Here is a 22,453-nt window from a genome sequence, read left to right on the forward strand (position 1 = left end):
GTTCAGTAGAACTTAAGTATACTATTCTTGTTTTAATATGTACCTAGCAGGTACCTGTATGATCTTTCAAATGATATTTTCAAAGATTGTAATTGTAAAACAACAGCAAGCTCAAATCCCAACCGCTGCCACCAATGTGAGAAGTTGGCCTGGTATATGATGCTCACTAGTTCTAGTGATCACCTTGTACCATGCCAAGCAACCCTTATGATGATTGGTTGTAAGTCAACCTTATAGACCAGCTATCCTAGAGGTAGCGTGGACAAAGCAGTCTTAGGCTAAACTCTGTAAAGGCATGCGAAGCAAGCTGTTTTACCATACACAATCCCCTTGAATACCAAATGAAAGGACACCACACAGATATATATTGAAAATATATATATATTTATTTACTACAAATATCCTCTATACTCTTTATGAGCACAGAAGCAAATGCGCTAAAACAAAACACAGTTTAAATATACAAAAGTTGCACAATATGGATGAGCCCTAGGGGCCACCTAAACCATATACTAAAATAGTGGTATAAGTACCACCAATCGAAAAGGAAGTAAGCCTAGGGCCTGGGGAATCGCTGGAGCTGTTCGGGACTAACAGTGAAGAAGTCGGGAAAGGCCCGTGGGACTCGGGTGCAGCGCTTAAAGCACACGCATGCACCAATGCAAAGTCAAGGGTGCGTAAAAGTTATCAAGTTACTGTAAAAGGAACCTTCCGACTGACTTAGAAGGACGAAACTTTAGACATATACACTATAGGTGTGTACCAGTGCAGGAGCACCGGCGTTGCTGAGTTACCTCACCCACAGGAAGCGGGTGCACAGGTGCAAAGTAGTGTCGGGTTTCGTCACGCAGGTCGATGGTGCCTGGAGATGAAGATGCTGCAGGCGGGTCGTCGAGGAGAGTTCCGGTGGATCCAAGGGTGGATCTGAAGAGGTGAAGACCTGAAAGCAGAGGGGACAATGTTCAACGTCACTAGCCAGTGACTACCGTGGAACCAGGATGGAACCAGGCGATGTTGGGTGCAAACAGGCGAAGAGGTGAAGATTGTCTCTGCAGCCACGTGGACACGAAGAGGTTGAGGACGTCCAGGTGTCGGTCACGAGCTGTACCACAAAGGCTCTAGCTGATGGCGGTGTTGGCTTCTTGATCGGAGGAAACAGGCCTTGGCTAATGCAAGCCACGCAGGAAACAATGCAAGCTTCTCACTCGGACCAGCAAGGTCAGAGCGGGTGCTCCTTTTTACAGGAGCGAAGGCCAGTCTGAAGCAACCATACCAGTGGTGTTGATTTCGGATTTCGTTGCCAAGATGGCCACTAGCCAACGGGCCAGTAACCGGGATGGCGCGTCGAGTATCAAAATGCAAAAGGGCCCCACGCAGATTGTAGAGATGCTGGGGGCTGATCTTCGGTGCAGATGCTGCTCGGTGGTGGGGCTTCTCAAACCCCAAAGCATAGCAACGAGGGTGCCTCGGGTGCTGCACAGTTAGCTCCTCGTGGGTCTTTCAAGATGGCCGGTCCTACGTCTCTCGGTGCCTCCACGGGTCTCTTCTTTTCAGGGACTGTGGATCGGGCTCTGAGATGTCTGAGAATCTAGGTCTTGTTGGGCCCTGGGCTCGGGCTCCAGCGGGAGGCGGCAGCAAAGCTGACGTTGAGTTGCTGGATGGTGCCTGTATTCACAGGGTGGTCATTCCTTGGCCACAAGGGAGATGCTCTTCAGTCTTCTGTGCAGCAGAATGTCGAAGTCCAGTTTTCTTCTTATTTTCAAGTCGAGTTCAGGATGATCTGAAGTCTTGGGACACAGCTCCTACTCTTATTCCAAATCTGGGGGCCGGATCACCTGCTAGGTACCTCCTCTGGGTGGGACCAGGGAGGGGGGTGGTTACACCCCCTTTCCTTTTTCCAGCTCCATGCCAGAACTGGGGCTGGAAAGCCCCAGCACCGGTTTGGACTGGCTTATGCACAGTGGAGTTCTGGACTTTTTGGTTCCGTCCAGAGGTGTCAGGGTACAACACCCAAAGACCCCGGAGTTCCAACCTGCCTTGGTGCACAAATGAACAGAAACACGGGCTTCTCGATGGTGGCGTCAAAGACCAAAGGTTTATTACTGCAGGGACACAGAAGTCACAGATACTACACACGGGCAGTAATCAGGAGCCTGTTCGATTTGTACAAAGTGGGTTGCTCCTTATATACGAAATTTTAAGCTGGGGGCGAATTCTTTACATGTAATACATTCCCAAAACCTTTGTGTCTAAAACAATAAATATTTGGTGTTACACAGGAACCGTCGATAATATCTGAGGCCAAACATTGCGAAGAGAGGGGTTCCCACTAGTTTGTCACAATTCCCTGTCAATATTGCATTCAGGACCCGGACCGCCTCATCGTAAAGTTCGTTACCTCCCCCTAATAAAGATTCAGAAAGAAAGAAACAGAGCCAGGTGTGGAAGATAGAAAAGTGGGATAAGGGATGTTTGTGGGTTGTAAATGGGCAAGGCTACCGGCTTCGGCCGCCTAATCATGATCAGGTACAATGGACACGAAGACCAGTTTGGCAGGACTGGCCTCGGGCAGAGGAGGTAGCTTTTGTCGAGTCATGCAGCTACAGCGTGATCTGGTTTAAGGTGCACGTGTCATGAAAGAGGTGAATCTCCGGCTAAGGTTACGTGTCCTTAATCGAAATGTAGTGATCAGAGGCTATTGCATATGTGAGGGCAAGAATCACAAAATGGCGGCCATGATCTAAGATGGATGCCATGGGTAGATCAGAAATGTGTTTATAAAAGGAGTGCTCTTGCTCGTAGCGTAGCGAAAACACCAGGATATACTAAATGGACCATTTGCGGTTCACTGATACCAATATTATGTATTTCCGACAAACTTGAAAACACGGGTTCAAGTCGTCACGGAACCGTCACGGAACCTCAGACCCTCCTTTTGCCCTTACATAGGCAATTACTCAGTCTATGTCAGAATCTAGTTCTATGCTCATCAGGTCAGTGACATGCTGTTGTATCATCATCCTTTCTCGTGTCTTTTCTCCAAACGCAGGTGGTTTTCTGAGACAAGTTGCAGCACAAAGACTACACAGAGCAGGACCACACTGGATAATCAGACAACATGAGAATAGGAATACTAAGATGACACCAATGACCATCAGAACCTTCCATCCCCACGCTGATATCAGAGTCCACAACCACTCCATGAAGGACCAGTTTCCCTTGTCTACATGTATGGAGTCTGAAATCTTGTGCAACTTAGAGATCGCCTCATAGACTGTTGGAGCATTATTAGGAATAAAGACACAGCAGCTCGATTGGATCATTCTGCATACCCCACCTCGATCTGCAAGTATAACGTCTAGAACCATACGGTTCTGCAACGTCATGAGCCTATCCGCCTGAAGCTCAGCTGTCAGATTGCTAAGGGCACCAGCAGTTTCGGTAATAGTAGATTCAACTACCCGTGTTAGCTGACGTATGTTTCTACTATTGGCCATAGGTCCCCAGAACGGAAGGAAGCCTTTGAAGAAGTCTCCAGCTTCCTGACCAGCGGTATCTTCCTTGCTGAAGACACCTCTCGCTATTCTGGTTCTGTGGTAATCAGATGAAGCAGTGTATGTCGGAGGCAACAATCGAGCAATGTAACATGATCCTGAAAAGTCGGCAGGCAACCATGTATAAGCTCTGTCTCGACAAATGAAGTAGGTACCCCTAGCAGTAAGAAAGGCAGGGGAAGAGTTAGCCGGAAACACGTAAGTCTCTACGCACTCACTCCTCCCTAGCTGAGCTCTCGGATTTCTCCCATTACCTTGCAAACAGACCTGACCTCGGTGAGGTACGACCCAGATTGGAGTTGAGCTTTTACGCTTGCTTTCTCCTAAACTAAGGCGATACTCTGAAGTATTCCAACTTAAATATACTCGCAATTCGTCTCTAGGGTAAGATGGAGTATTATTGACGTCCTTGACCATGTCAATAATTCCCTGGACTAAGGCTTTGTTGGCAGAGTTATATTTAGTGGAACGCGGTGGACGTGGAGGATAGGTTTCAAGGGCATAAGCAAAGATGGTTTGGAGGGCCTGAAATGATCCATTATAGCTGTAAGGCAAAACCAGATATGGAATACCTTTATCCATGGTGTGGGGTATCAAGCCACACACCCAGCAGTCTGTAGTGTTAACTACCAGTTGGTGTTGGTGCAAGAGCTGTACAAAAGTGTTGTTGATGAACTCTGAGCGTCGAGCTTGCTCATGTTCTGGAAATGAGTGAAAAGAGTGTATAGAAGAAACAGTAGAAATAGCAGGATCAAGGGGAGGTACTGTAGAAACTGGCACAAAAATCAAATTTACACTAAAGACAATTCCACCCACCAATGTTGCTAAAATAATCAAAAATGTAATGGCACATTGCATCAGAAAACATTTGCTATGAAGAATTCTATTAAGTCTGTTTCTGCGAACATAAATCACATTTTCTCGTTGCAGCGCAGGAAGCTCCATCTTCTACAATCCGCTCGCGACCACTGATGATGTGTACGTAGATGAAAATGCCTCTATCAGCCCTGGGAGTTCCCAGAACCAACAGAAAGATCGACCTTGTGTCAGACCCCTGCAAATTCAAACTAGGCACACAGCCACGACCCTACGGCTACCCAGACGGCAAGGCAATTTTAAAAACAATAAACAATAGCAAACTTCCTGGCTGAAGGCAAAAGTTCAATATATCAAAATCACAATATGCAGTTGCCTGCTTTATTTGTCCATTTTATGGCTTCTTAGGTTGTATCTCTGCTTCGCTGGTACTGTCTGATCGGAAAATAGTGTATCACTAGCAGCTGTTGCAGAGTTTAAGTTCGCAGATAACAAAGTTTCTTCTGATGCTGGAGACAAATGTTCAATGTTCAAAGGAGTCTTTTCAGGAGGAGAGTCAGGTTTTGAAGTGTCAGTAATCAATTCGGCATCGCTGAAAGAGATGAACTTCGGTGTGATTTCAGATTCGGAGGCACCAATTCCCTTTTTCACCCAGTCGTCGTAAGGGAGCGGCAAAGGAACACGCTTTACGTGAGAGGCGTGAATCCAGTGTTTGCGGCCAGCTACACGGACTGCTGTCCTCGTTGCCAGTAAGATCTGAAAAGGCCCCACAAATCTTGGCTGAAGGTTCTTTGTCCTCGCGAAGTTCTTGATTACAATGAAGTCACCCGGTTTCAGCTGGTGCCCTGGACTCTCCGGAGGTTTTGGCAAAGCATCGAAAACCTGTTGATGAATAAGACTCAATTTAGCAGTCAAGTCGTAAAGGTAGTCTATCAACATAGGATATTCAATGGAGCAAAACTGTTTAGGCCTCGGCACACCCCAGATATTTGCCGGGCGGCCAAACACAATCTCGTATGGACTAAGCCCTATTCTAGAATGTACTGTTGCTCTCGTTGATAACAAGGCCAAAGGAAGTGCGTCTGGCCAGGCTAAACCTGTGGATGCTTGTATTTTGGCTATTTTCAGCTTGAGGGTGCCATTGTAACCCTCGACTAAACCAGCAGACTGGGGATGGTTTGCACTGTGAAATTTCTGTTTCAATCCTAGGCCGGCACACACACTCTGCATAACTTTCCCTGTAAACTCACTTCCGTTATCTGACCATACAATCCGTGGCATTCCATACCTAGGGAAAAATTCCTTGAGAAGAATTTTGGCAGTAGATAGGGCAGTGTTGTCCTTTAGTGGGTATGCTTCTATCCACCTGGAAAAAGCACAGACTACCACCAGGACGTACTTTAGATTGTTGCAGCGTTCCATGTGAATGAAGTCTAACTGAATTACTTCAAAGGGGCAGGAAGGAGGAGCGAAATGACCAGCTGGAGTTGGAGTTCCCTTGCCAGGATTATGCATCAAGCACACCATACAATTTTTCACCACTCTCTCTGCACACTTACTGATTCCCTCATTCTTCCAGACCGGAGCCAACATCTTACATATCCCTTTAGAACTTATATGCGCTACTCCATGCGCCATCGTCACTACTGCAAGCACATACGCATCGGGCAACATCCAACGCTGCTGTTCTGTCAAATCAATCCAACATCCATTTGAGTCCAACTTGCCCGTACTTTCTCTCCATACACGTTTCTCTTCCTCAGTCGCTTCTTTCTGAATCTCTTTCACACTTTCCATAGTATCCTCACACATTCCAGACTCAGCAATCCATCTTGCAGACGTAGCAACATACATTCTGCTCATCGTGTCTCTAGCTGTCTGTTTAGCGATTTCGTCAGCAAAAGCATTCCCACGACCAACATCATCCGTGATTGCTTTATGAGCACTGCACTTCACAATCGCAACTTCAGTCGGCAAGGTTAGAGATTCCAACAAGTCGTTAACTAGCTGACCATGCTGGATCTTAGTCCCATGGGACGTAATGAACCCTCTTTCTCTCCACAACCGGCCAAAACTATGGGCCACGCCAAATGCGTACTGACTATCTGTAAACACATTCACTCTCTTTCCCTCCGCTAAAACACACGCTCTCGTTAGAGCTATTAATTCTGCAGCTTGGGCAGAATTCTGACTTACTCTTGCAGTCTCCACAATCGTCTTCAAAGTCGTTACTGCGTAAGCAGCAGTCACATCACCATTCTCCAATTTAAAACATGACCCGTCCACATACAGCGTACCATCCGGATCTGATAGGGGAGTATCTTTCAAATCGATGCGTCCTTTTGTCTCTTCCTCCGTTTTGAAATGGCAATCATGTGGCTCGGAATCACTCGACTCTTGATCAGTCGGCAACAATGTTGCTGGATTCAATACATTGCATCTTTTGATCTGAATATGACTCGCTAGTAATGTCAGCTCGTAACCAGATAATCTCGCACTAGTAAGGTGTTGAGTCTTCGTTCGGTTCATGAGTGTATCCACTGCATGAGGAACCATGACCACTAGCATGTTATTCATCACCAAACCAGCAGATTGTCGAATGGAAGCTGCAGCTGCCGCTGTAGCTCTCAAACAACTAGGTAACGCTCTAGCTACCGGATCTAATGTTGATGAAAAATACGCACAAGGGCGTTGTTTATCACCGAACTTCTGTGTCAGAACACTCAACGCGCAACCTTCTCTTTCGTGAACGTAGAGCGTGAATGGTTTACTGTAATCAGGTGTACCCAATACAGGAGCTGAACACAATGCTTTTCGTAATTCAGTAAAACTCTCTTGGCATTCATCAGACCATGGCACCGGACTCGGAACATTTTTCCCAGTCAAAGCTACCAATGGTTTCGCTAAAAGAGAAAAATTTGGAATCCACTGCCTACAGTAAGAGGTAATACCTAGGAAGGCACGTACCTCTCTCTGTGTGCGTGGAACACTCATCTGCGTAATTGCTTTTATTCTCTCTGGGGTCAACTTCCTTCCCTCCTTTGACAAGAGATGACCTAGGTAGGTCACTTCTTGGCAGCAGTATTGCATTTTGGAAGGAGACACCTTGTGATTCAAATTAGACAAATGATGCAATAGGGAAACTGTAGCTGCTTTGCAAGTTTCCTTGTCATCGGCAGCCACTAGAAGATCGTCTACGTACTGTACTAGGGCAGAACCTGGAGGAAGGACAAAAGAATCTAACTGGCTTTTTAATGCTTGACTATAAATGGATGGACTTTCACAATAGCCTTGTGGAGCGCGTTTAAATCTGAAACTGCGACCTCCTAGACAGAAGCCGAAAATATCCCTACTTTCTTCGGCTATCGGAATGCTGAAAAAGGCATTCTTTAGGTCAATAACTGAGAACCATGTAGCTGTGGCAGGAATCAATGTTAACAAGGCAGTAATATCTGGCACTACAGGAAACTGCGGGACTACAATCTTATTAACTTCTCTAAGGTCTATGACAAACCTATATACTGGAGGTTTTGTAGGATCAGTTCGCTTCAGAATCGGTAAGACAGGACTGTTACAGACATTACCTCTAGTTTCTTCAACCACACCTTTCTTAATCAAGTCTTGCACAATCAATAAAAGTGCACGCTCACCTTCACTCGAGATTTTATATTGGGGAATTCTTGGAAATTTCACATTCGTTTTCAAAGTTACCACATACGGTGGTATTTCTAGGAGACCTACATCATTAGGACCAGTCGCCCAAAGAGAATCAGGGAGTGAATGTAGCTCCGGCGGGAGTGCATCCATTGACAAGTACATCGGAGAGATGATATTTTTACCCAACGTAAGCTGTACTCCTTCCGGAGAACAGTACAATGTCGCATATAGTCGTTTTAACAAATCTAAACCAAGCAGATTTTCATTACAACCTGTCGTCAAAATCAGGGGTGCTTTCAATTGGCACGGTCCAACAGAAATAGACAAAGGACCAGATATCGGGTTGTAAACAGGGGCGCCTGAAAAACCTACGGAAACATTTGTTGAGCCAGACAAAGGTGCGCCAGGGAGTTTCGCATGAATGATAGAACTTTTTGCGGCACCAGTATCCAACAGAAACGGTTCGACTACACCTGATGTTGCTACTGCGACATAAGGCCCACTCTGATCCACTGGAACTGATACTACTCCCTCTCTCTGTCCATGGCTGTCCTAGTACCCATTTTGCTGAAAACCCTCATCTACTTCATTATAGTCCTCAACAAGATACTGTTGAGATCTATTTTGCTGAGCAGATTGTCCATTTCGTTGATCAAAGTGATTGGAGGGACGATCATTCGTTTGTGGAGGCATAGCACCTCGTCCTCGTCCTCTAGAATTCTGCACAAAACCACCACGACCTCTCTGAGCTGCTGCTGCATTATTTTGCGCTAAGATCGGACATTCATTTTTATAGTGACCCTCTTTCTTGCAGTACGCACACTGATTCCACTGATATTGAGGTCTTGATGAACCATAATCTGTCCTTTGGTATGAACCTTGCTGCGTATTAGTCTGATTCGTGCGAGGCGGATACGCCTGCTGCGAAAGAACTTTAGTTTTTAAATCTTTCGTTTTCTTTTCTGATTTTTCCTTTTCCTCTTTATCTCTATTTTCGTAGTACTGTGCAGTCGCAAGTATTTGCGCTGTCGTAGATACAGCCCATGCACTTTCTGAATCCTTTAATTTATTGCATAATTCAGGTAACAAATTATGCACAAATTTATCTACAAACAGTCTTTGCCCTCCTTCTGTACTCATGTCCTGACCACTATGATCTACAAAAGTCTCTTCGAACCTCGTGAAGAAGTCGGAGACGCTTTCGTCTTTCTTCTGCTTGCATGCTGACAACTTGTCCCAATTTACACGTAATGCGGGCATCAGAGTCTTCATTAGATCAATTATTCTACCTGGAAGATCAGCAATTAGAGGTTCGGGTTTTGCACCACCTATTTGTTGACCATCTGCTGCAGTGATAGCTGCCCAATCACCACCTAAGGCAGCTTGATGATCCTCTCTACGAATTTTAGCCCACACCGGTTGCGGAACTACGTTACCAAACAACATATCGATGTCGGCTAGGTTCATTATACAAGCCTCAACTGTCTGTGTTAATTCCTTGTAATATCCGGCTGGATTCTTACGTGGATCTGGCAAGGCCTGTTTCACCGCTAACACTTCAGCTCGCTTCCATGGAATGTGTATCCACACTCGTTGGAACTGTGCTGGAGCAGCTGCAATTCCTGCATTATCATCACGTTGTATTGCTTCGCGCCAAATTGGAGGAACCTCCCTCATAGGATATTGGCGACTTAGCTTCATTTTACCTTTTTCTAAATCTCTCGGCGAACGAAGAGATGGATCATTCCTAAAACTTAAAATAAGTTCCATCGCTTCCTTTATATTCTCACCCACTATCATTCCAGCAGCGAACTCTTTTTGAATCCTAATTAAATCTTCCAAATCTGATTCGACATCATCTTCTTCTATTTCTTCCCGTAACAACGAGCACATCTCATCAAAGACGTACCGTTGCGTTGGTTCCTTCCACTGCATAAATGTGTCTAACACATCTCTCGTACTATATCTTCTACCCTTCGAAATCCATCTGAGAGCCGTGGAATCTAAAACTCCTCGTTCCTCAGTACTTGGAAGCTGACTCCGTCTCTGAACTGAATCAGGAGTAGGAGTCTTGATCAAAGTTTTATATAAAGGAGACAGCATATTAGTAACAGAATCAGTGATTCTTCGACGAACAGAAAGTGGAGTTAGCACACTCGCAGACATAGAGAATGCAGTAGAGGTAGGAATAGATGACGAAACAGTAGGAGTATCGAGGAAAATAGTTTCTGGAGCAGTAGGTACAGAAGTAGGTATGGAAACTGGCAGTGTAGGAAGAGGAGGAGCTGTAGGAACATTCACATTCATCACAGGAGGTACGGGAACTTGATTCTGATGGATAGGAGCAGGAACACCAGGTTGTCCAGCAACCGGCAATTGAACATTCGGGACAGGCGGAGCCGTAGCACCTTGTGCATACGGTGGAGGTGACCTTAACAGATAAGATAGCAGAGGATCGTTTTCAGAATCCTCCAGTATCTTAGCCATTTTCGATGGCAAGGCAGGATAGCACTTGTCAATCGCTAAGTTATGCTCTCGAATGGCTACATCTATGGCCTTCTCACACTCGTTAGCCTGCAACTGTTTAGCCGCTTGCTCTAGAGTTAACTCTTCTTGTTCTTTCTGTTCTTTCTTCAACCTTTTCATTTCTCTCTGTTTGGATTCTTTTCGCCAGTAACGGAAAGAATCAAACATTGCCGGCCGGGCTTTCTTCCTGAACAATTTCGCTTCTAAGTTGTCGAGAATCTCTGGTTCAAAACTACCATGCAGTGGCCAACTAAGGACACCATCCTTCTTACAATAACGGACCCACACCTCATTATAAGATATAGGACCCACGCCATACTTACAATATAAATCATATAGGGGAGTCCCAATCGGAGGAACCAGACAAGAGTCCTCCAATCGTGAGTCACTGTTGCAACTAAAACAAGACAACATTTTCCGACTTACCATTTTCAGTCAGGAACACAAAACAAACAAAACACGGTACAAATATGTGCACTCGAACCAAGAACTTAGGCCTACCAAAACGAACTGATGTATCGATACCCAAACTAAACCAAATAGATTATCGTAACTAGAACAACCAGTGATAATCTGACAAAACCAAACCAAACCAAGAACCGATCAAGGATTTTTAACAATCCTCACAAAGTAACCAGCTAGCTATCACTAAATACTTAACTGAGTCACTGAAGACGTCACCAAGGAGAAACCCGTCACGTTTCGCCGTACTAAGGACTGCACCACTTCGGGTCCAAGACAGGGCGACGGTCAAGGCAACGGCCCACTGCAGCCGTCCTGAACGGGAAACCCTCGTGGAAGAGAACTTCGGGCCACTTTTGCGATATGCCGGGATCGATGAAGTGGGGCGCCTCCCTCAGGAATCTTCACACGAAGCTTCTCGAACTCTTCAGGCTTTTGGACCGGTACCGAATGACGTCGCCCCACGTTGGGCGCCAATAGGAGTTCTGGACTTTTTGGTTCCGTCCAGAGGTGTCAGGGTACAACACCCAAAGACCCCGGAGTTCCAACCTGCCTTGGTGCACAAATGAACAGAAACACGGGCTTCTCGATGGTGGCGTCAAAGACCAAAGGTTTATTACTGCAGGGACACAGAAGTCACAGATACTACACACGGGCAGTAATCAGGAGCCTGTTCGATTTGTACAAAGTGGGTTGCTCCTTATATACGAAATTTTAAGCTGGGGGCGAATTCTTTACATGTAATACATTCCCAAAACCTTTGTGTCTAAAACAATAAATATTTGGTGTTACACAGGAACCGTCGATAATATCTGAGGCCAAACATTGTGAAGAGAGGGGTTCCCACTAGTTTGTCACAATTCCCTGTCAATATTGCATTCAGGACCCGGACCGCCTCATCGTAAAGTTTGTTACCTCCCCCTAATAAAGATTCAGAAAGAAAGAAACAGAGCCAGGTGTGGAAGATAGAAAAGTGGGATAAGGGATGTTTGTGGGTTGTAAATGGGCAAGGCTACCGGCTTCGGCCGCCTAATCATGATCAGGTACAATGGACACGAAGACCAGTTTGGCAGGACTGGCCTCGGGCAGAGGAGGTAGCTTTTGTCGAGTCATGCAGCTACAGCGTGATCTGGTTTAAGGTGCACGTGTCATGAAAGAGGTGAATCTCCGGCTAAGGTTACGTGTCCTTAATCGAAATGTAGTGATCAGAGGCTATTGCATATGTGAGGGCAAGAATCACAAAATGGCGGCCATGATCTAAGATGGATGCCATGGGTAGATCAGAAATGTGTTTATAAAAGGAGTGCTCTTGCTCGTAGCGTAGCGAAAACACCAGGATATACTAAATGGACCATTTGCGGTTCACTGATACCAATATTATGTATTTCCGACAAACTTGAAAACACGGGTTCAAGTCGTCACGGAACCGTCACGGAACCTCAACAGGGACACCTTGTGTGCCCCAGGCATGTCTCATTCTATTCAGCCCTATCCTACCCAATACACAAAATCCTGTCTGGGGTGGTGCTAGCACCTCCCAAGGCATGAAACCCTTTGTCCAAGCCTCCCTCGCTGGAAGGACTCCCAGCAGCAGGAGGTCAGACTTGTGTCTGTGGTGGCAGCATCCATTTTGTGATGCTGAGGCTCGAGTTAACTTTAACCGGGGTTCAGGTTATGTTCATGTTGTGTCCCTCTAGAAGGGTGGAATGCTACCCCCGTCGCCAGAATTGGCGAGGGGGTAGTATTCCAATTTGTATGACACCTTACTCGACATGTTTTGATAAAGCCAAACCAAAGTTAGCAAGTAACCGCAAGGATTATAATGCACTTAAGAGTATATGGTATGGCAATATCCCGGAACAGCTAAGGGAGTTGTTCCTGACAGCTGCAGACAGGCTCAGCTCATGCCAGAGCACCATCTCACATGAAACCAAGCACTCTGCCTCCAGGATTGTCGAGGCCTTCCATAGGAGTGACTTATAGGTTAACATGTGTCCAGATATGTTAGATATAGATATACTATACCTAAGTAAGAGGTGATTAAACCAACTTACCCCAGCTGATTGATCAGCCAGTTGTGTCAAATATGGAGGCCAGGCCAGGGGTGGCATAATACATGCTGCAGCCCCTGGTAGGCCTTGGATACACCTATGCCCTGGGTACCTGGGGTACACTGTTACAGGGGCCTATAAGGTGAACCAGTTCCAATTGTGTATGCACCTAAGGTACATGGAGTCCATTTTAAGGAGAGAGCAATTAGCCTGGAGCCCTGAATAGCAGGATCCCAGGCCAACTGAGTCAAAAACCAGCTAAACACCAGGCAAAAAGTTTGGGGGTAACCATAGTCAGATATCCACCTTCCTACACCACCCATCAGCATTGTCTCTAGGCCTTACATGGTCCACACACTCACCCACGTACTGGTACCATGGCGCCAATTAAGATATGTACATGGAATGTGAGAGGCATACATAGCCCCTCCCTCAGATACCTGATCTATTCATATCTTAAGAGGCATCAGATTCAAATTGCTCTCCTCCAAGAGATGCAGTTGGCAAGGTCCGAAGTAAAGAACTTACAGAGGAGATGGACTAGGCAACTGCAAGCCACGAGCTACTTGGCGTACGCCAGGGGATATTAATTTGGGTCCAACCAGGCACCCCATTTCGCATAGAAAAATCGCTGTCTGACACAGAGGGTTGAAATGTTACTGTCGCGGGCAGACTAGATGGCCAACCCATCATTATTGCATCGATATACGCACCCAACACTGAGCAGACCTCATTCCTAGACACCCTGTCGAATAAGTTATCTGCCTTGCACGGGGTCCCGATGATTCTAGGGGGTTATTACAACAGTGTATTAGATGTGACCTTGGATCACTCCTTTCCCCCTTCCTGGAGCACCCACGGCCGCCACCATGAGGGCATTAAACAGCTGGGTTGCGCAGTGGCATCTAGTGGACACATGGAGGCAATGGAACCCACATGACAGGGTATTCTATTTTTTTTCAGGGGCACATGGGCTACATGTCTGACTTGATCGTGTGCTGGTGTCCGATGAAATCCTGCCAGTTAATACAGATCCCCAATACCTTGGGAGAACCCACTCGGACCATAACCCGCATACACTACAACTAGACTGGTGTGCTGGCAGACCATTGATTTCACGATGGCGCCTGCAGCCAGACACACTGATGGATGCATCTGATGGGAGTAGCTAGGGGAGGTTGTGATGCAATATTTTGAGGTAAACACAGACTGCCTTGTCACCATTGATAGGATGAGACGCTTTCAAAACAGTCATTCGAGGGCACTGCATAGGTACAGAGGCTGATATACGCAAAACGTTGGAGGCGGATCTTACCACCCTGGAAAGGAGACCTGCGTTCCACGAGAGACGGGCTGTTGGGGGCTCAAACTGAAGACCAGATGACTGTAGGGAAGAACTCGCCTGATTGCTAGAGAGACTCTGCTGCCTTAACTATGCAGCGCATTCCGTGTGCATACACCATTCGGTCAAAAAAGCTGGCAGGTTCCTAGCATGGCTAATCCGACAGGATGATGCTGCTTCATCTGTCACTTCACTCCACTCCATGCAGGGCACCACACTGTACTCGGGACATACACCAGAAATTTACGGCTCACTACACCGCGCTGTATAAGTCCTCAACCTCAGCTTCAACTGATGATATCCGCAGGTGTCTGGCAGGCATTACTCCACCACAGATAACACCTGAACAAAGACTCAAACTCGATGATCCCATCCTTCTAGATGAAATCAGGGCAGGAATACGTGCACTAGCAACGGATAAAACACCTGGCCCAGATGGTCTGCTGGCAGACTTTATTTATTTATTTATTTATTTATGGAATTTGATAGAGTGCACGGCTACCCCCACCGGGGGCGTCCCGGCGCTGAGGACAGGGACATCAGATATTAGACAGCTAGCAGCGTGAGAACAGGTATGTTTTTAGCTTGGATCTAAACAGACATTCTGATTCGATAAGTCTAAGGTCAAGCGGTAGAGAGTTCCAAAGCTTGGCGGTGACTACAGCAAAAGCTCTACCAACTCTTCTCCAACGATGAAAACGGGGAGGTAATATGAGACGGAGGTGGTTGGATCTTAGAGAGCGGACAGAATGAACCTTCTTCAGTCTATCTCTAAGATAGCGTGGCCCGAGACCATTGAGCGCTCTGAAGGCTAGGACCAGGGCTTTGAACTGTATGCGGTAAGTGATTTGAAGCCAGTGTAAATTCTACAGGTAAGGGGAAATGGAATGCCGATAGGGGACATAACAAATCAATCTTGCCGCCGCATTCTGGATGACTTGTAGTCGATGGCAAAGGTATGCAGGAGCCCCTGCATACAAACTATTGGCATGATCAAGATGTGAGGTGATGAAGGCGTGCACAACAGTCCTCATCGACTCCTTGGAAAGGTAAGGGGAAATTTTTTTAATCATTTTTAGTTTGCCAAAGCAAGCAGATGTGACCTTTTGGATCTGAGTTTTGCATGACAGTTCATTATCAAAAAGGAACCCAAGGTTCCGGGTCGAGTGGGCGGGGATAGGCGGTGGATTAAGCTCAGTCGGCCACCATAAAGCCGTCGGCAAAGGTGTTTTTGAATTAAAAAACAGCACCTCAGTCTTATCTGTATTGAGTTTTAATGTGTTGGATGTCATCCAATCCACTATTTTGATAAGACAAGATTTAAAATTGTCGAGCCCAGTGTCCGAGTGGTCTCTAAAGGAGAGAATAAGCTAAGTATCATCAGCATAAGAAACCACTCTGACACCACAGCTCTCAACAACCTTCGCCAGTGGTGACATGTAGACATTAAAAAACAGAGGGCTGAGTGCCGAGCCCTGTGGGACACCACACTCGAGGGGCATCTTATTTTTAGACAGGAAGGGTCGTCACCATACCTGTTGCGTTCTGCCTGTTAAAAAGGATTTTATCCACGCCAGTGGAATGTCCTGAATACCTAGCTCATAAAGTCTATTCAATAAAATAGAGTGGGTCACGGTGTCAAATGCCGCGGACAGATCGAGGAGAACCAACATGGCTACCTCGTCTCTGTCCACGCTTTCTCTTATGGTCTCTGATACTTCCAGAAGGGCCGTCTCGGTACTATACCCGGATCTAAATCCGTATTGTGAGTCATGCAGCAGGGAATTAGATTCCAGGTAGACTGCCAGCTGCTCCTGTACCACCTTTTCCAGAATCTTTTATAAGGTTTATGCAGAATCCCTGGCACCACAGGCTCAAGAGAGTCTATGACGCTGTTGGCCCCGCAGAATGAGGCGCTACTGATCTCTCTCCCCAAACCTGGCAGGGATCCAGATATGCTGGCACTACTCAACACAGACTACAAGGTCCTAGCATAAATAATCGCTGCGCGATCTGGCCCCATTGGTACGGCCTTGGTACACGTGGACCAAAATGGGTTTGTCCCCACTAGGAGCACAGCGCTTAATATCTACAGACTTTTCAGAGTATACTTTCTCACCTCGATTACTGGAACGGGCTGATGGCAGGGGTAAAGAAAGAAACGCTAAAGAAGTTACAGAGCGTCCAGCATGCAGCAGCTCGGCTGGTGCTCAAACTTCCTAGGAAAGACTCCGCATCTGCAGCTCTTAGAACTTTGCATTGGATTCCGATCCACAAAATAATTTGTTTTAAGAAATGTATTGACCATTTTTAGAGCCCTAAATGACATCGGACCAAGGTATCTAATAAATAGATTCACCCGTTATAACCCCACCAGTGCTTTGAGGTAAACAGGACATAATCTCGCTAATATCCCGAAATTCCGTCTCAAAACAAAAGGAGGCAAAACATTCGGTGTTTTGGCTTCTAAGGCATGGAATCTGATGCCAATTGATCTTAGAGTGCAGTCCACAGAGGCTGTTTTCAGGAAAGGGCTTAAAACTTGGCTATACAATCTGACTGACACCTATGTACTGACCATCATCTAACACCTCCCCCACAGTGCCACGCTCTACCTTTCTCACAGCGCCAGAATGCTTCTTTCGGAGCGACAGTGTCACGCTTTATAAATATTACATAACATTAACATTAACATTAACACTATGCGACAGGTGCCTGGTCCGCTCAGGCTGCCTGGTCTTAGACCTGGAGAAGGACTTTGACTCATTGGAATGGCCATATCTTTTTGAGGTGTTGCATGGGTACAGATTGGGAGACACATTTCTCCACATGGTCAGGCTACTTTACATGCAACCATCCGTTAGAGTGCGGACGGGTCGATTGATATCAAAGAACATAAAGATCAATAGAGGAACTAGGCAAGGCTGCCCCCTGTCACCATTCCTTTTTATTAATTTTATTTATTTATTTTATTTATTTTTGAGATTTTTATTGCGCAAACAATTACCCTGAGGGGTCTCGGCGCATGTGTGAGCTAGCAGGACCACAATAGTAGAGTTCACTGATCAAACAGCCATGTCTTTACGAGCCTCCGGAAGCTCATCAGGTTGGGGGCATTTTTGATATTTAGTGGAAGAAGGTTCCAGAGTTTTGGTGCAGCCACTAAAAAGCGACGGTCTCCCCAAGTTGCCGTTCTGGTGCGAGGTACAGGTAGAAGGCAAGTGTTAGCCGATCTCAGCAATCTTTTGGGGGTGTACAGCTGGAGTGCCTCAGTCAGGAATTTGGGTCCTGTGCCATGCACTGCCTTGTAGGCAATGCAGAGGGCCTTGAACTTAATACGGCTCTCTACTCTGAGCCAGTGAAGCTGGCGGATGGCAAGGGTAGTAGGCTGGCGGCGAGGGATGTTTAGAAGAATTCTGGCAGCCGCGTTCTGTACAGACTGTAACTTTGACAGCACAGATTTCTGGGTGTTGAGGAAGAGGGCATTTCCATAATCCATTTTGGAGAATACCAGAGTGGTAACTTAAGTCTTCCCGGCAGAGGAGGGGAGATAAGGCAGCAATTTCTTTATTTTCTTTAGCATGAAGAAAGCAGAGGAGACAACCTTGTTGACATGAAGGTTGAAAATTAGTTTGCTATCGAAGATGACTCCCAAGTTCCTCGCTTTTACCACTGGGACGGGTGGAGAGCCCAGTTGTTTGGGCCACCAAATGGAAGACCATTCTGGGGCGAGGTTGCCAAAGGTCATAACCTCGGTTTTATCCGAGTTAAGCCTTAGGCAGTTGGAGGACATCCACGTACTGACAGCAAGCATTGCTTCCTGAAAATTAGCTGCTACTGCTGTGCCGTTCTTATGGATCGCCAGCACCAGTTGGGTATCGTCTGCGTAGGAAGTTAATCGCACCCGATAGGCTTTTATTACCCTCGCTAAGTCCGCTACGTAGATGTTAAATAACGTGGGACTTAGCGAGGAGCCTTGTGGTACTCCACATGGTAGTGCAGAGACGGGAGAGTAGAAATTACCCAACTTGACTGTCTGGGTGCGGTAGGCCAGGAAGGATGAAATGAGGTCTCTAGCCGAACCGTCAATCCCCAGAGCTGTGACACGGTCGACCAAAATAGCATGGTCGACCGTGTCAAATGCTGCGGATAGATCCAGAAGAATTAAGATGGCCGTTCCTCCCTGATCCATGATGGTTCTGATTTCATCAGAAGCTTTTATTAGAGCGGTCTCCGTCCCGTGTCCCCTCCTAAAGCCAAACTGCGTTTCGTCTAAGAGTTGGTGCGTATCGACGAACTCTGAGAGCTGTATATTCATCAGAGCTTCGCAGATTTTGGCCGGGAAGGGAAGACAGGCAATGGGTCTATAGCTGACCGGGGCGGAGGGGTCCAGGGAGGGCTTCTTCAGAAGAGGCTTAATCACTGCCTTCTTCCACGGGGCTGGATAACATCCGGTTTGAAAGGCAGTGTTGCAGATTTCCATGAGTGGGTGAGAAATCACCTCACTTAGATTAGCCATCACTGAGGGAGGGCATGGGTCCAGAGGGGATCCAGACTTGGTGATGGAAATGAGTCTGCTAATGTGGTCTTCTGAGGTGTCAGCAAATAAAGAAAGATGGTCATGGTTGATATGGGGAAGTTCCTTATTGCTGGCAGTGGATCTAGCCCCTGTATCTCTACCAAAGGATGCATAGATATCTGCCACTTTAGTAGTAAAGAAAGTGGACAATGCATTACAGAACAGTTGGGAGGGTTCTACTCCGAGACCCGATGGAGGTGTAGATAGAGAGTTGACCACTGAAAACAATTCTCTGGCTGAATTCCTAGCATTGTTTATTGGGTCGAGAAAAAAGTCATTTTCCGAGTAGTGATGGCCTTTTTATATATAGTTAAGGCATCTTTGTAGGATTGCTTAGCAGTGGGGCAGTAGGATTTCCTCCAGCGTCTTTCTAAATTCCGACAATGTTGTCGGTGAAGTCTAAGCTCTTCTGTATACCATGCCGCCGAGGGCGACCTTCTATTAGGTTGGATGGACTTTTCTGGAGCGACCTGATCAGCAGCGTTCCTAATCCAGTCTTGGAAATCAGAGGCTGAAGGGACAGGATTGGATCCTATAGTAGGGGAGGATAATGTCAGGATATTTGCCATCTGAGGGATGTCAGCATTCTTCCAGGCACGAATTGCTGCCCTGCTAGGTGGTCTAGAAGCGGGGAGGTTGACTGGGCGAGTGTCAATACCAAATATAATGGCCCTATGGTCAGTCCAGGTAAGGGGTAGAATGTCTAGTATCGTAATAAGAGAGTTGTTAGTGAACACACCGTCTAGTGTGTGTTCCGCCTGGTGAGTAGATCCCTTTACCAATTGTTGGAGTCCTAAAGTAAGGAAGTCAGCAGTGAGTTGGGAGGTGTCGTGATTTCCCTGTTCTTCCAAAGGGAAATTGAAATCTCCCAATACTGTGTAATCAGCGGAGCCTATAGTGTAGTCATTTAGCTCAGAGAGGGACCCTAGAAAGGAATTCCGAGGTCCAGGAGGTCGGTAGAGCAAAATGCCTTTAAAAGTTTGTTTGCAGTTAATGTTGATTGCAAAAGTTGCAGCTTCACAATTGGTGGATGAAATGGGGTCAAACGTGGTATGATACTGATTCTTATAAATTATAGCAAGTCCTCCACCTCTTCCAATTTGTCTGTCATGTCTCACAACGCTATAACCATCCGGGGTGGCTTGACAGAAGTCAGGTCCCGAGCCCGCATCTCCCCAAGTTTCGGTGGCAAAAAGAAGGTCGAGATCGTGAGTAATGATAAACTCACTGATATCTAGACTATGACAAGGGAGAGAGCGTGTGTTAATTAACGCGGCTCGACATCCCTGGAGTGGGGTGATGGGCAGACTGGAGGGGGCGTCAGCAACTAGAGAATTGGGTAAAAGTGGGGATGTTAATTGATAATTACACCCAGGACACGGGGCGGGATTAATACCCACAGCGGTTGGAGGAGGCAAGGGGATACAGTGGTGGCTAAGAAGGCCCGGATTGAGCGATCTAAGTTGGACCGCGGAGTAGCGCACAGAAGGGCCAGGGGTCATGGCCCTGGGCCGTGTCTGGTCGCGGACGGGCGCAGACGGGCTTGGCTTAGGCGCGGCTTCGGCGTGCGTCCGGCGCGCCCGCTGCACCAGCCCGCTGCGCCGTCTGGCCATGACACTGCTTATATAGAGTGTAAGGAGGGTGGGAGGCCGGCGCGACTAGAGCGCAGCCCCAGCCCCAGCCACACCTAAGATGGCGCCCGCCGTCGCTTGCAGCCGATTCAGTAACAACGGCTGGGCGAGGCAGGGATCAACAAACAGCAGCGTGTAAGGGGTGTCAGTGTGCCTCTTCGAATTCCCTTTTTAGCTAAAAGATTTACAGCCCCCCAGCAGAGAAAATATTAACACGGTTTAAAAAGATTTAAAACGCCATGGAACCTTTGGCAGCACAACTTCATAGAGAGGGTGTAGACTGGGGCATCTGGCTGGGGGATGGCCTACATGCTGTCTCTCTATATGCAGATGATCTGCTACTGTACCATAGGGACCTGCATAATATAACTGCCACCATAGCGGATATGCTTCAGAATTTCGAGACGATATCGGGCCCTAGGGTAAACTGGACTAATTCTTGCCTGTACCCCTTCTGGGAAGAGACCACTAATCTGAATCTGTGCATAAATGACTTTCCCCTCTACTGGCAGCCATCCACTTTTTCGATATCTGGGCTTCTTTATATACCGGGACCCCGCTGATAGGAAAATCTGATTACGGCCGTATCTGCCATTATGGCGCAGATTAAGTTCAGGAAGACACTCCCTCTGAATGTGATGGGCAGAATTGCACTGACCAAAATGGTAGTGTTACTTAAACTATTATATTATTTCTCCGACCTCCCGGATTATGTCCCCGCCAGAATATTTCAGGAACTCAAACAAATGATCCAAGGCCTCTTCTGGAACTCGGGCCACCCCAGAATAGCACTATGGAAACTTCATGCACCCACTTGTATAGGGGGACTAGCAGTACCCAACATGGAATTGTATTACCTGTAGTTCCTGAAAATTTCTGGAACCAGTGAAATAAACTTTGTCGTAGCATGACGATTTTTATACTAAAATACCGATAATGACTAGTACATTATGCACAAGCATTTTCGTCATAATCGAGTAACGATTTCACCACGAAATCGTTACTTTCGTCTTTGAACCCTTGGGTGCCATTTTACGTTTGGCAGCCATCTTGTGAATTGCCCTTCACATAGGCTTGTAACTGCAGCTGAATTCGATATCAAGGACACATACACCTTAATTGACTTTCCTGTGACCTGGGCAAGCTGGAACCATTGCCCCAAGCCAAACCTGGTTGGTCAGTTCCTCTCCCAGTGGCCGAACGAGATAGCATCAAAGCACAACAGGCCATAAATCGTTTACATCGCACACACACCCTGCCCAAATCTTGCTCACACCTGGTCTTGCTCTTTTCTCTTCTTTTCCTTTATGATGAGGAGGAGCCCGGTTTTATTGAGGGTACACCGATATCTGATGGAAATGTTGGGCCTTGCCGGGTAATTGATCACGAACTGGACACACTAAATGTATACGTGTCACCATGACTCTGCTTTTTCTTTTGTAATGAAAATATGTGAATAGCTCACTGTAAATCCTAGAATGTTTGCACTGTAAATCTAAGAATGCTTGCCTGAAGCCTAAAAAACTGTATAAAAGAAGAAGCCAGGCTTTGTACATTTGAGCAGTCTCCTGAGAACATACATGCTGTTGTACTTCTAGGACGCTTGTTACTTGGTTGCAGCCAATAAATTTGATCCTTGACTTCACCTAGAAGACTCGTGTTTCTGTGGTCTGAATCAGGAAAGTACTCGAGGTCTTTGGGTGTTGCCCTGACACCGCTGGGTTACCGGATCAGTACCGGTTCTGAAAAACCCAGTACCTCAGTTGGCGCCCAACGTGGAGCGGTATCAGCGGTACCGGTCCAAGCCAGAGGTTCGTGAGGATCTTCGTGTGAAA

Source organism: Lissotriton vulgaris, chromosome 1_1 (assembly GCF_964263255.1).
Source record: "Lissotriton vulgaris chromosome 1_1, aLisVul1.2, whole genome shotgun sequence".
In the NCBI taxonomy this organism is placed as follows: domain Eukaryota; kingdom Metazoa; phylum Chordata; class Amphibia; order Caudata; family Salamandridae; genus Lissotriton; species Lissotriton vulgaris.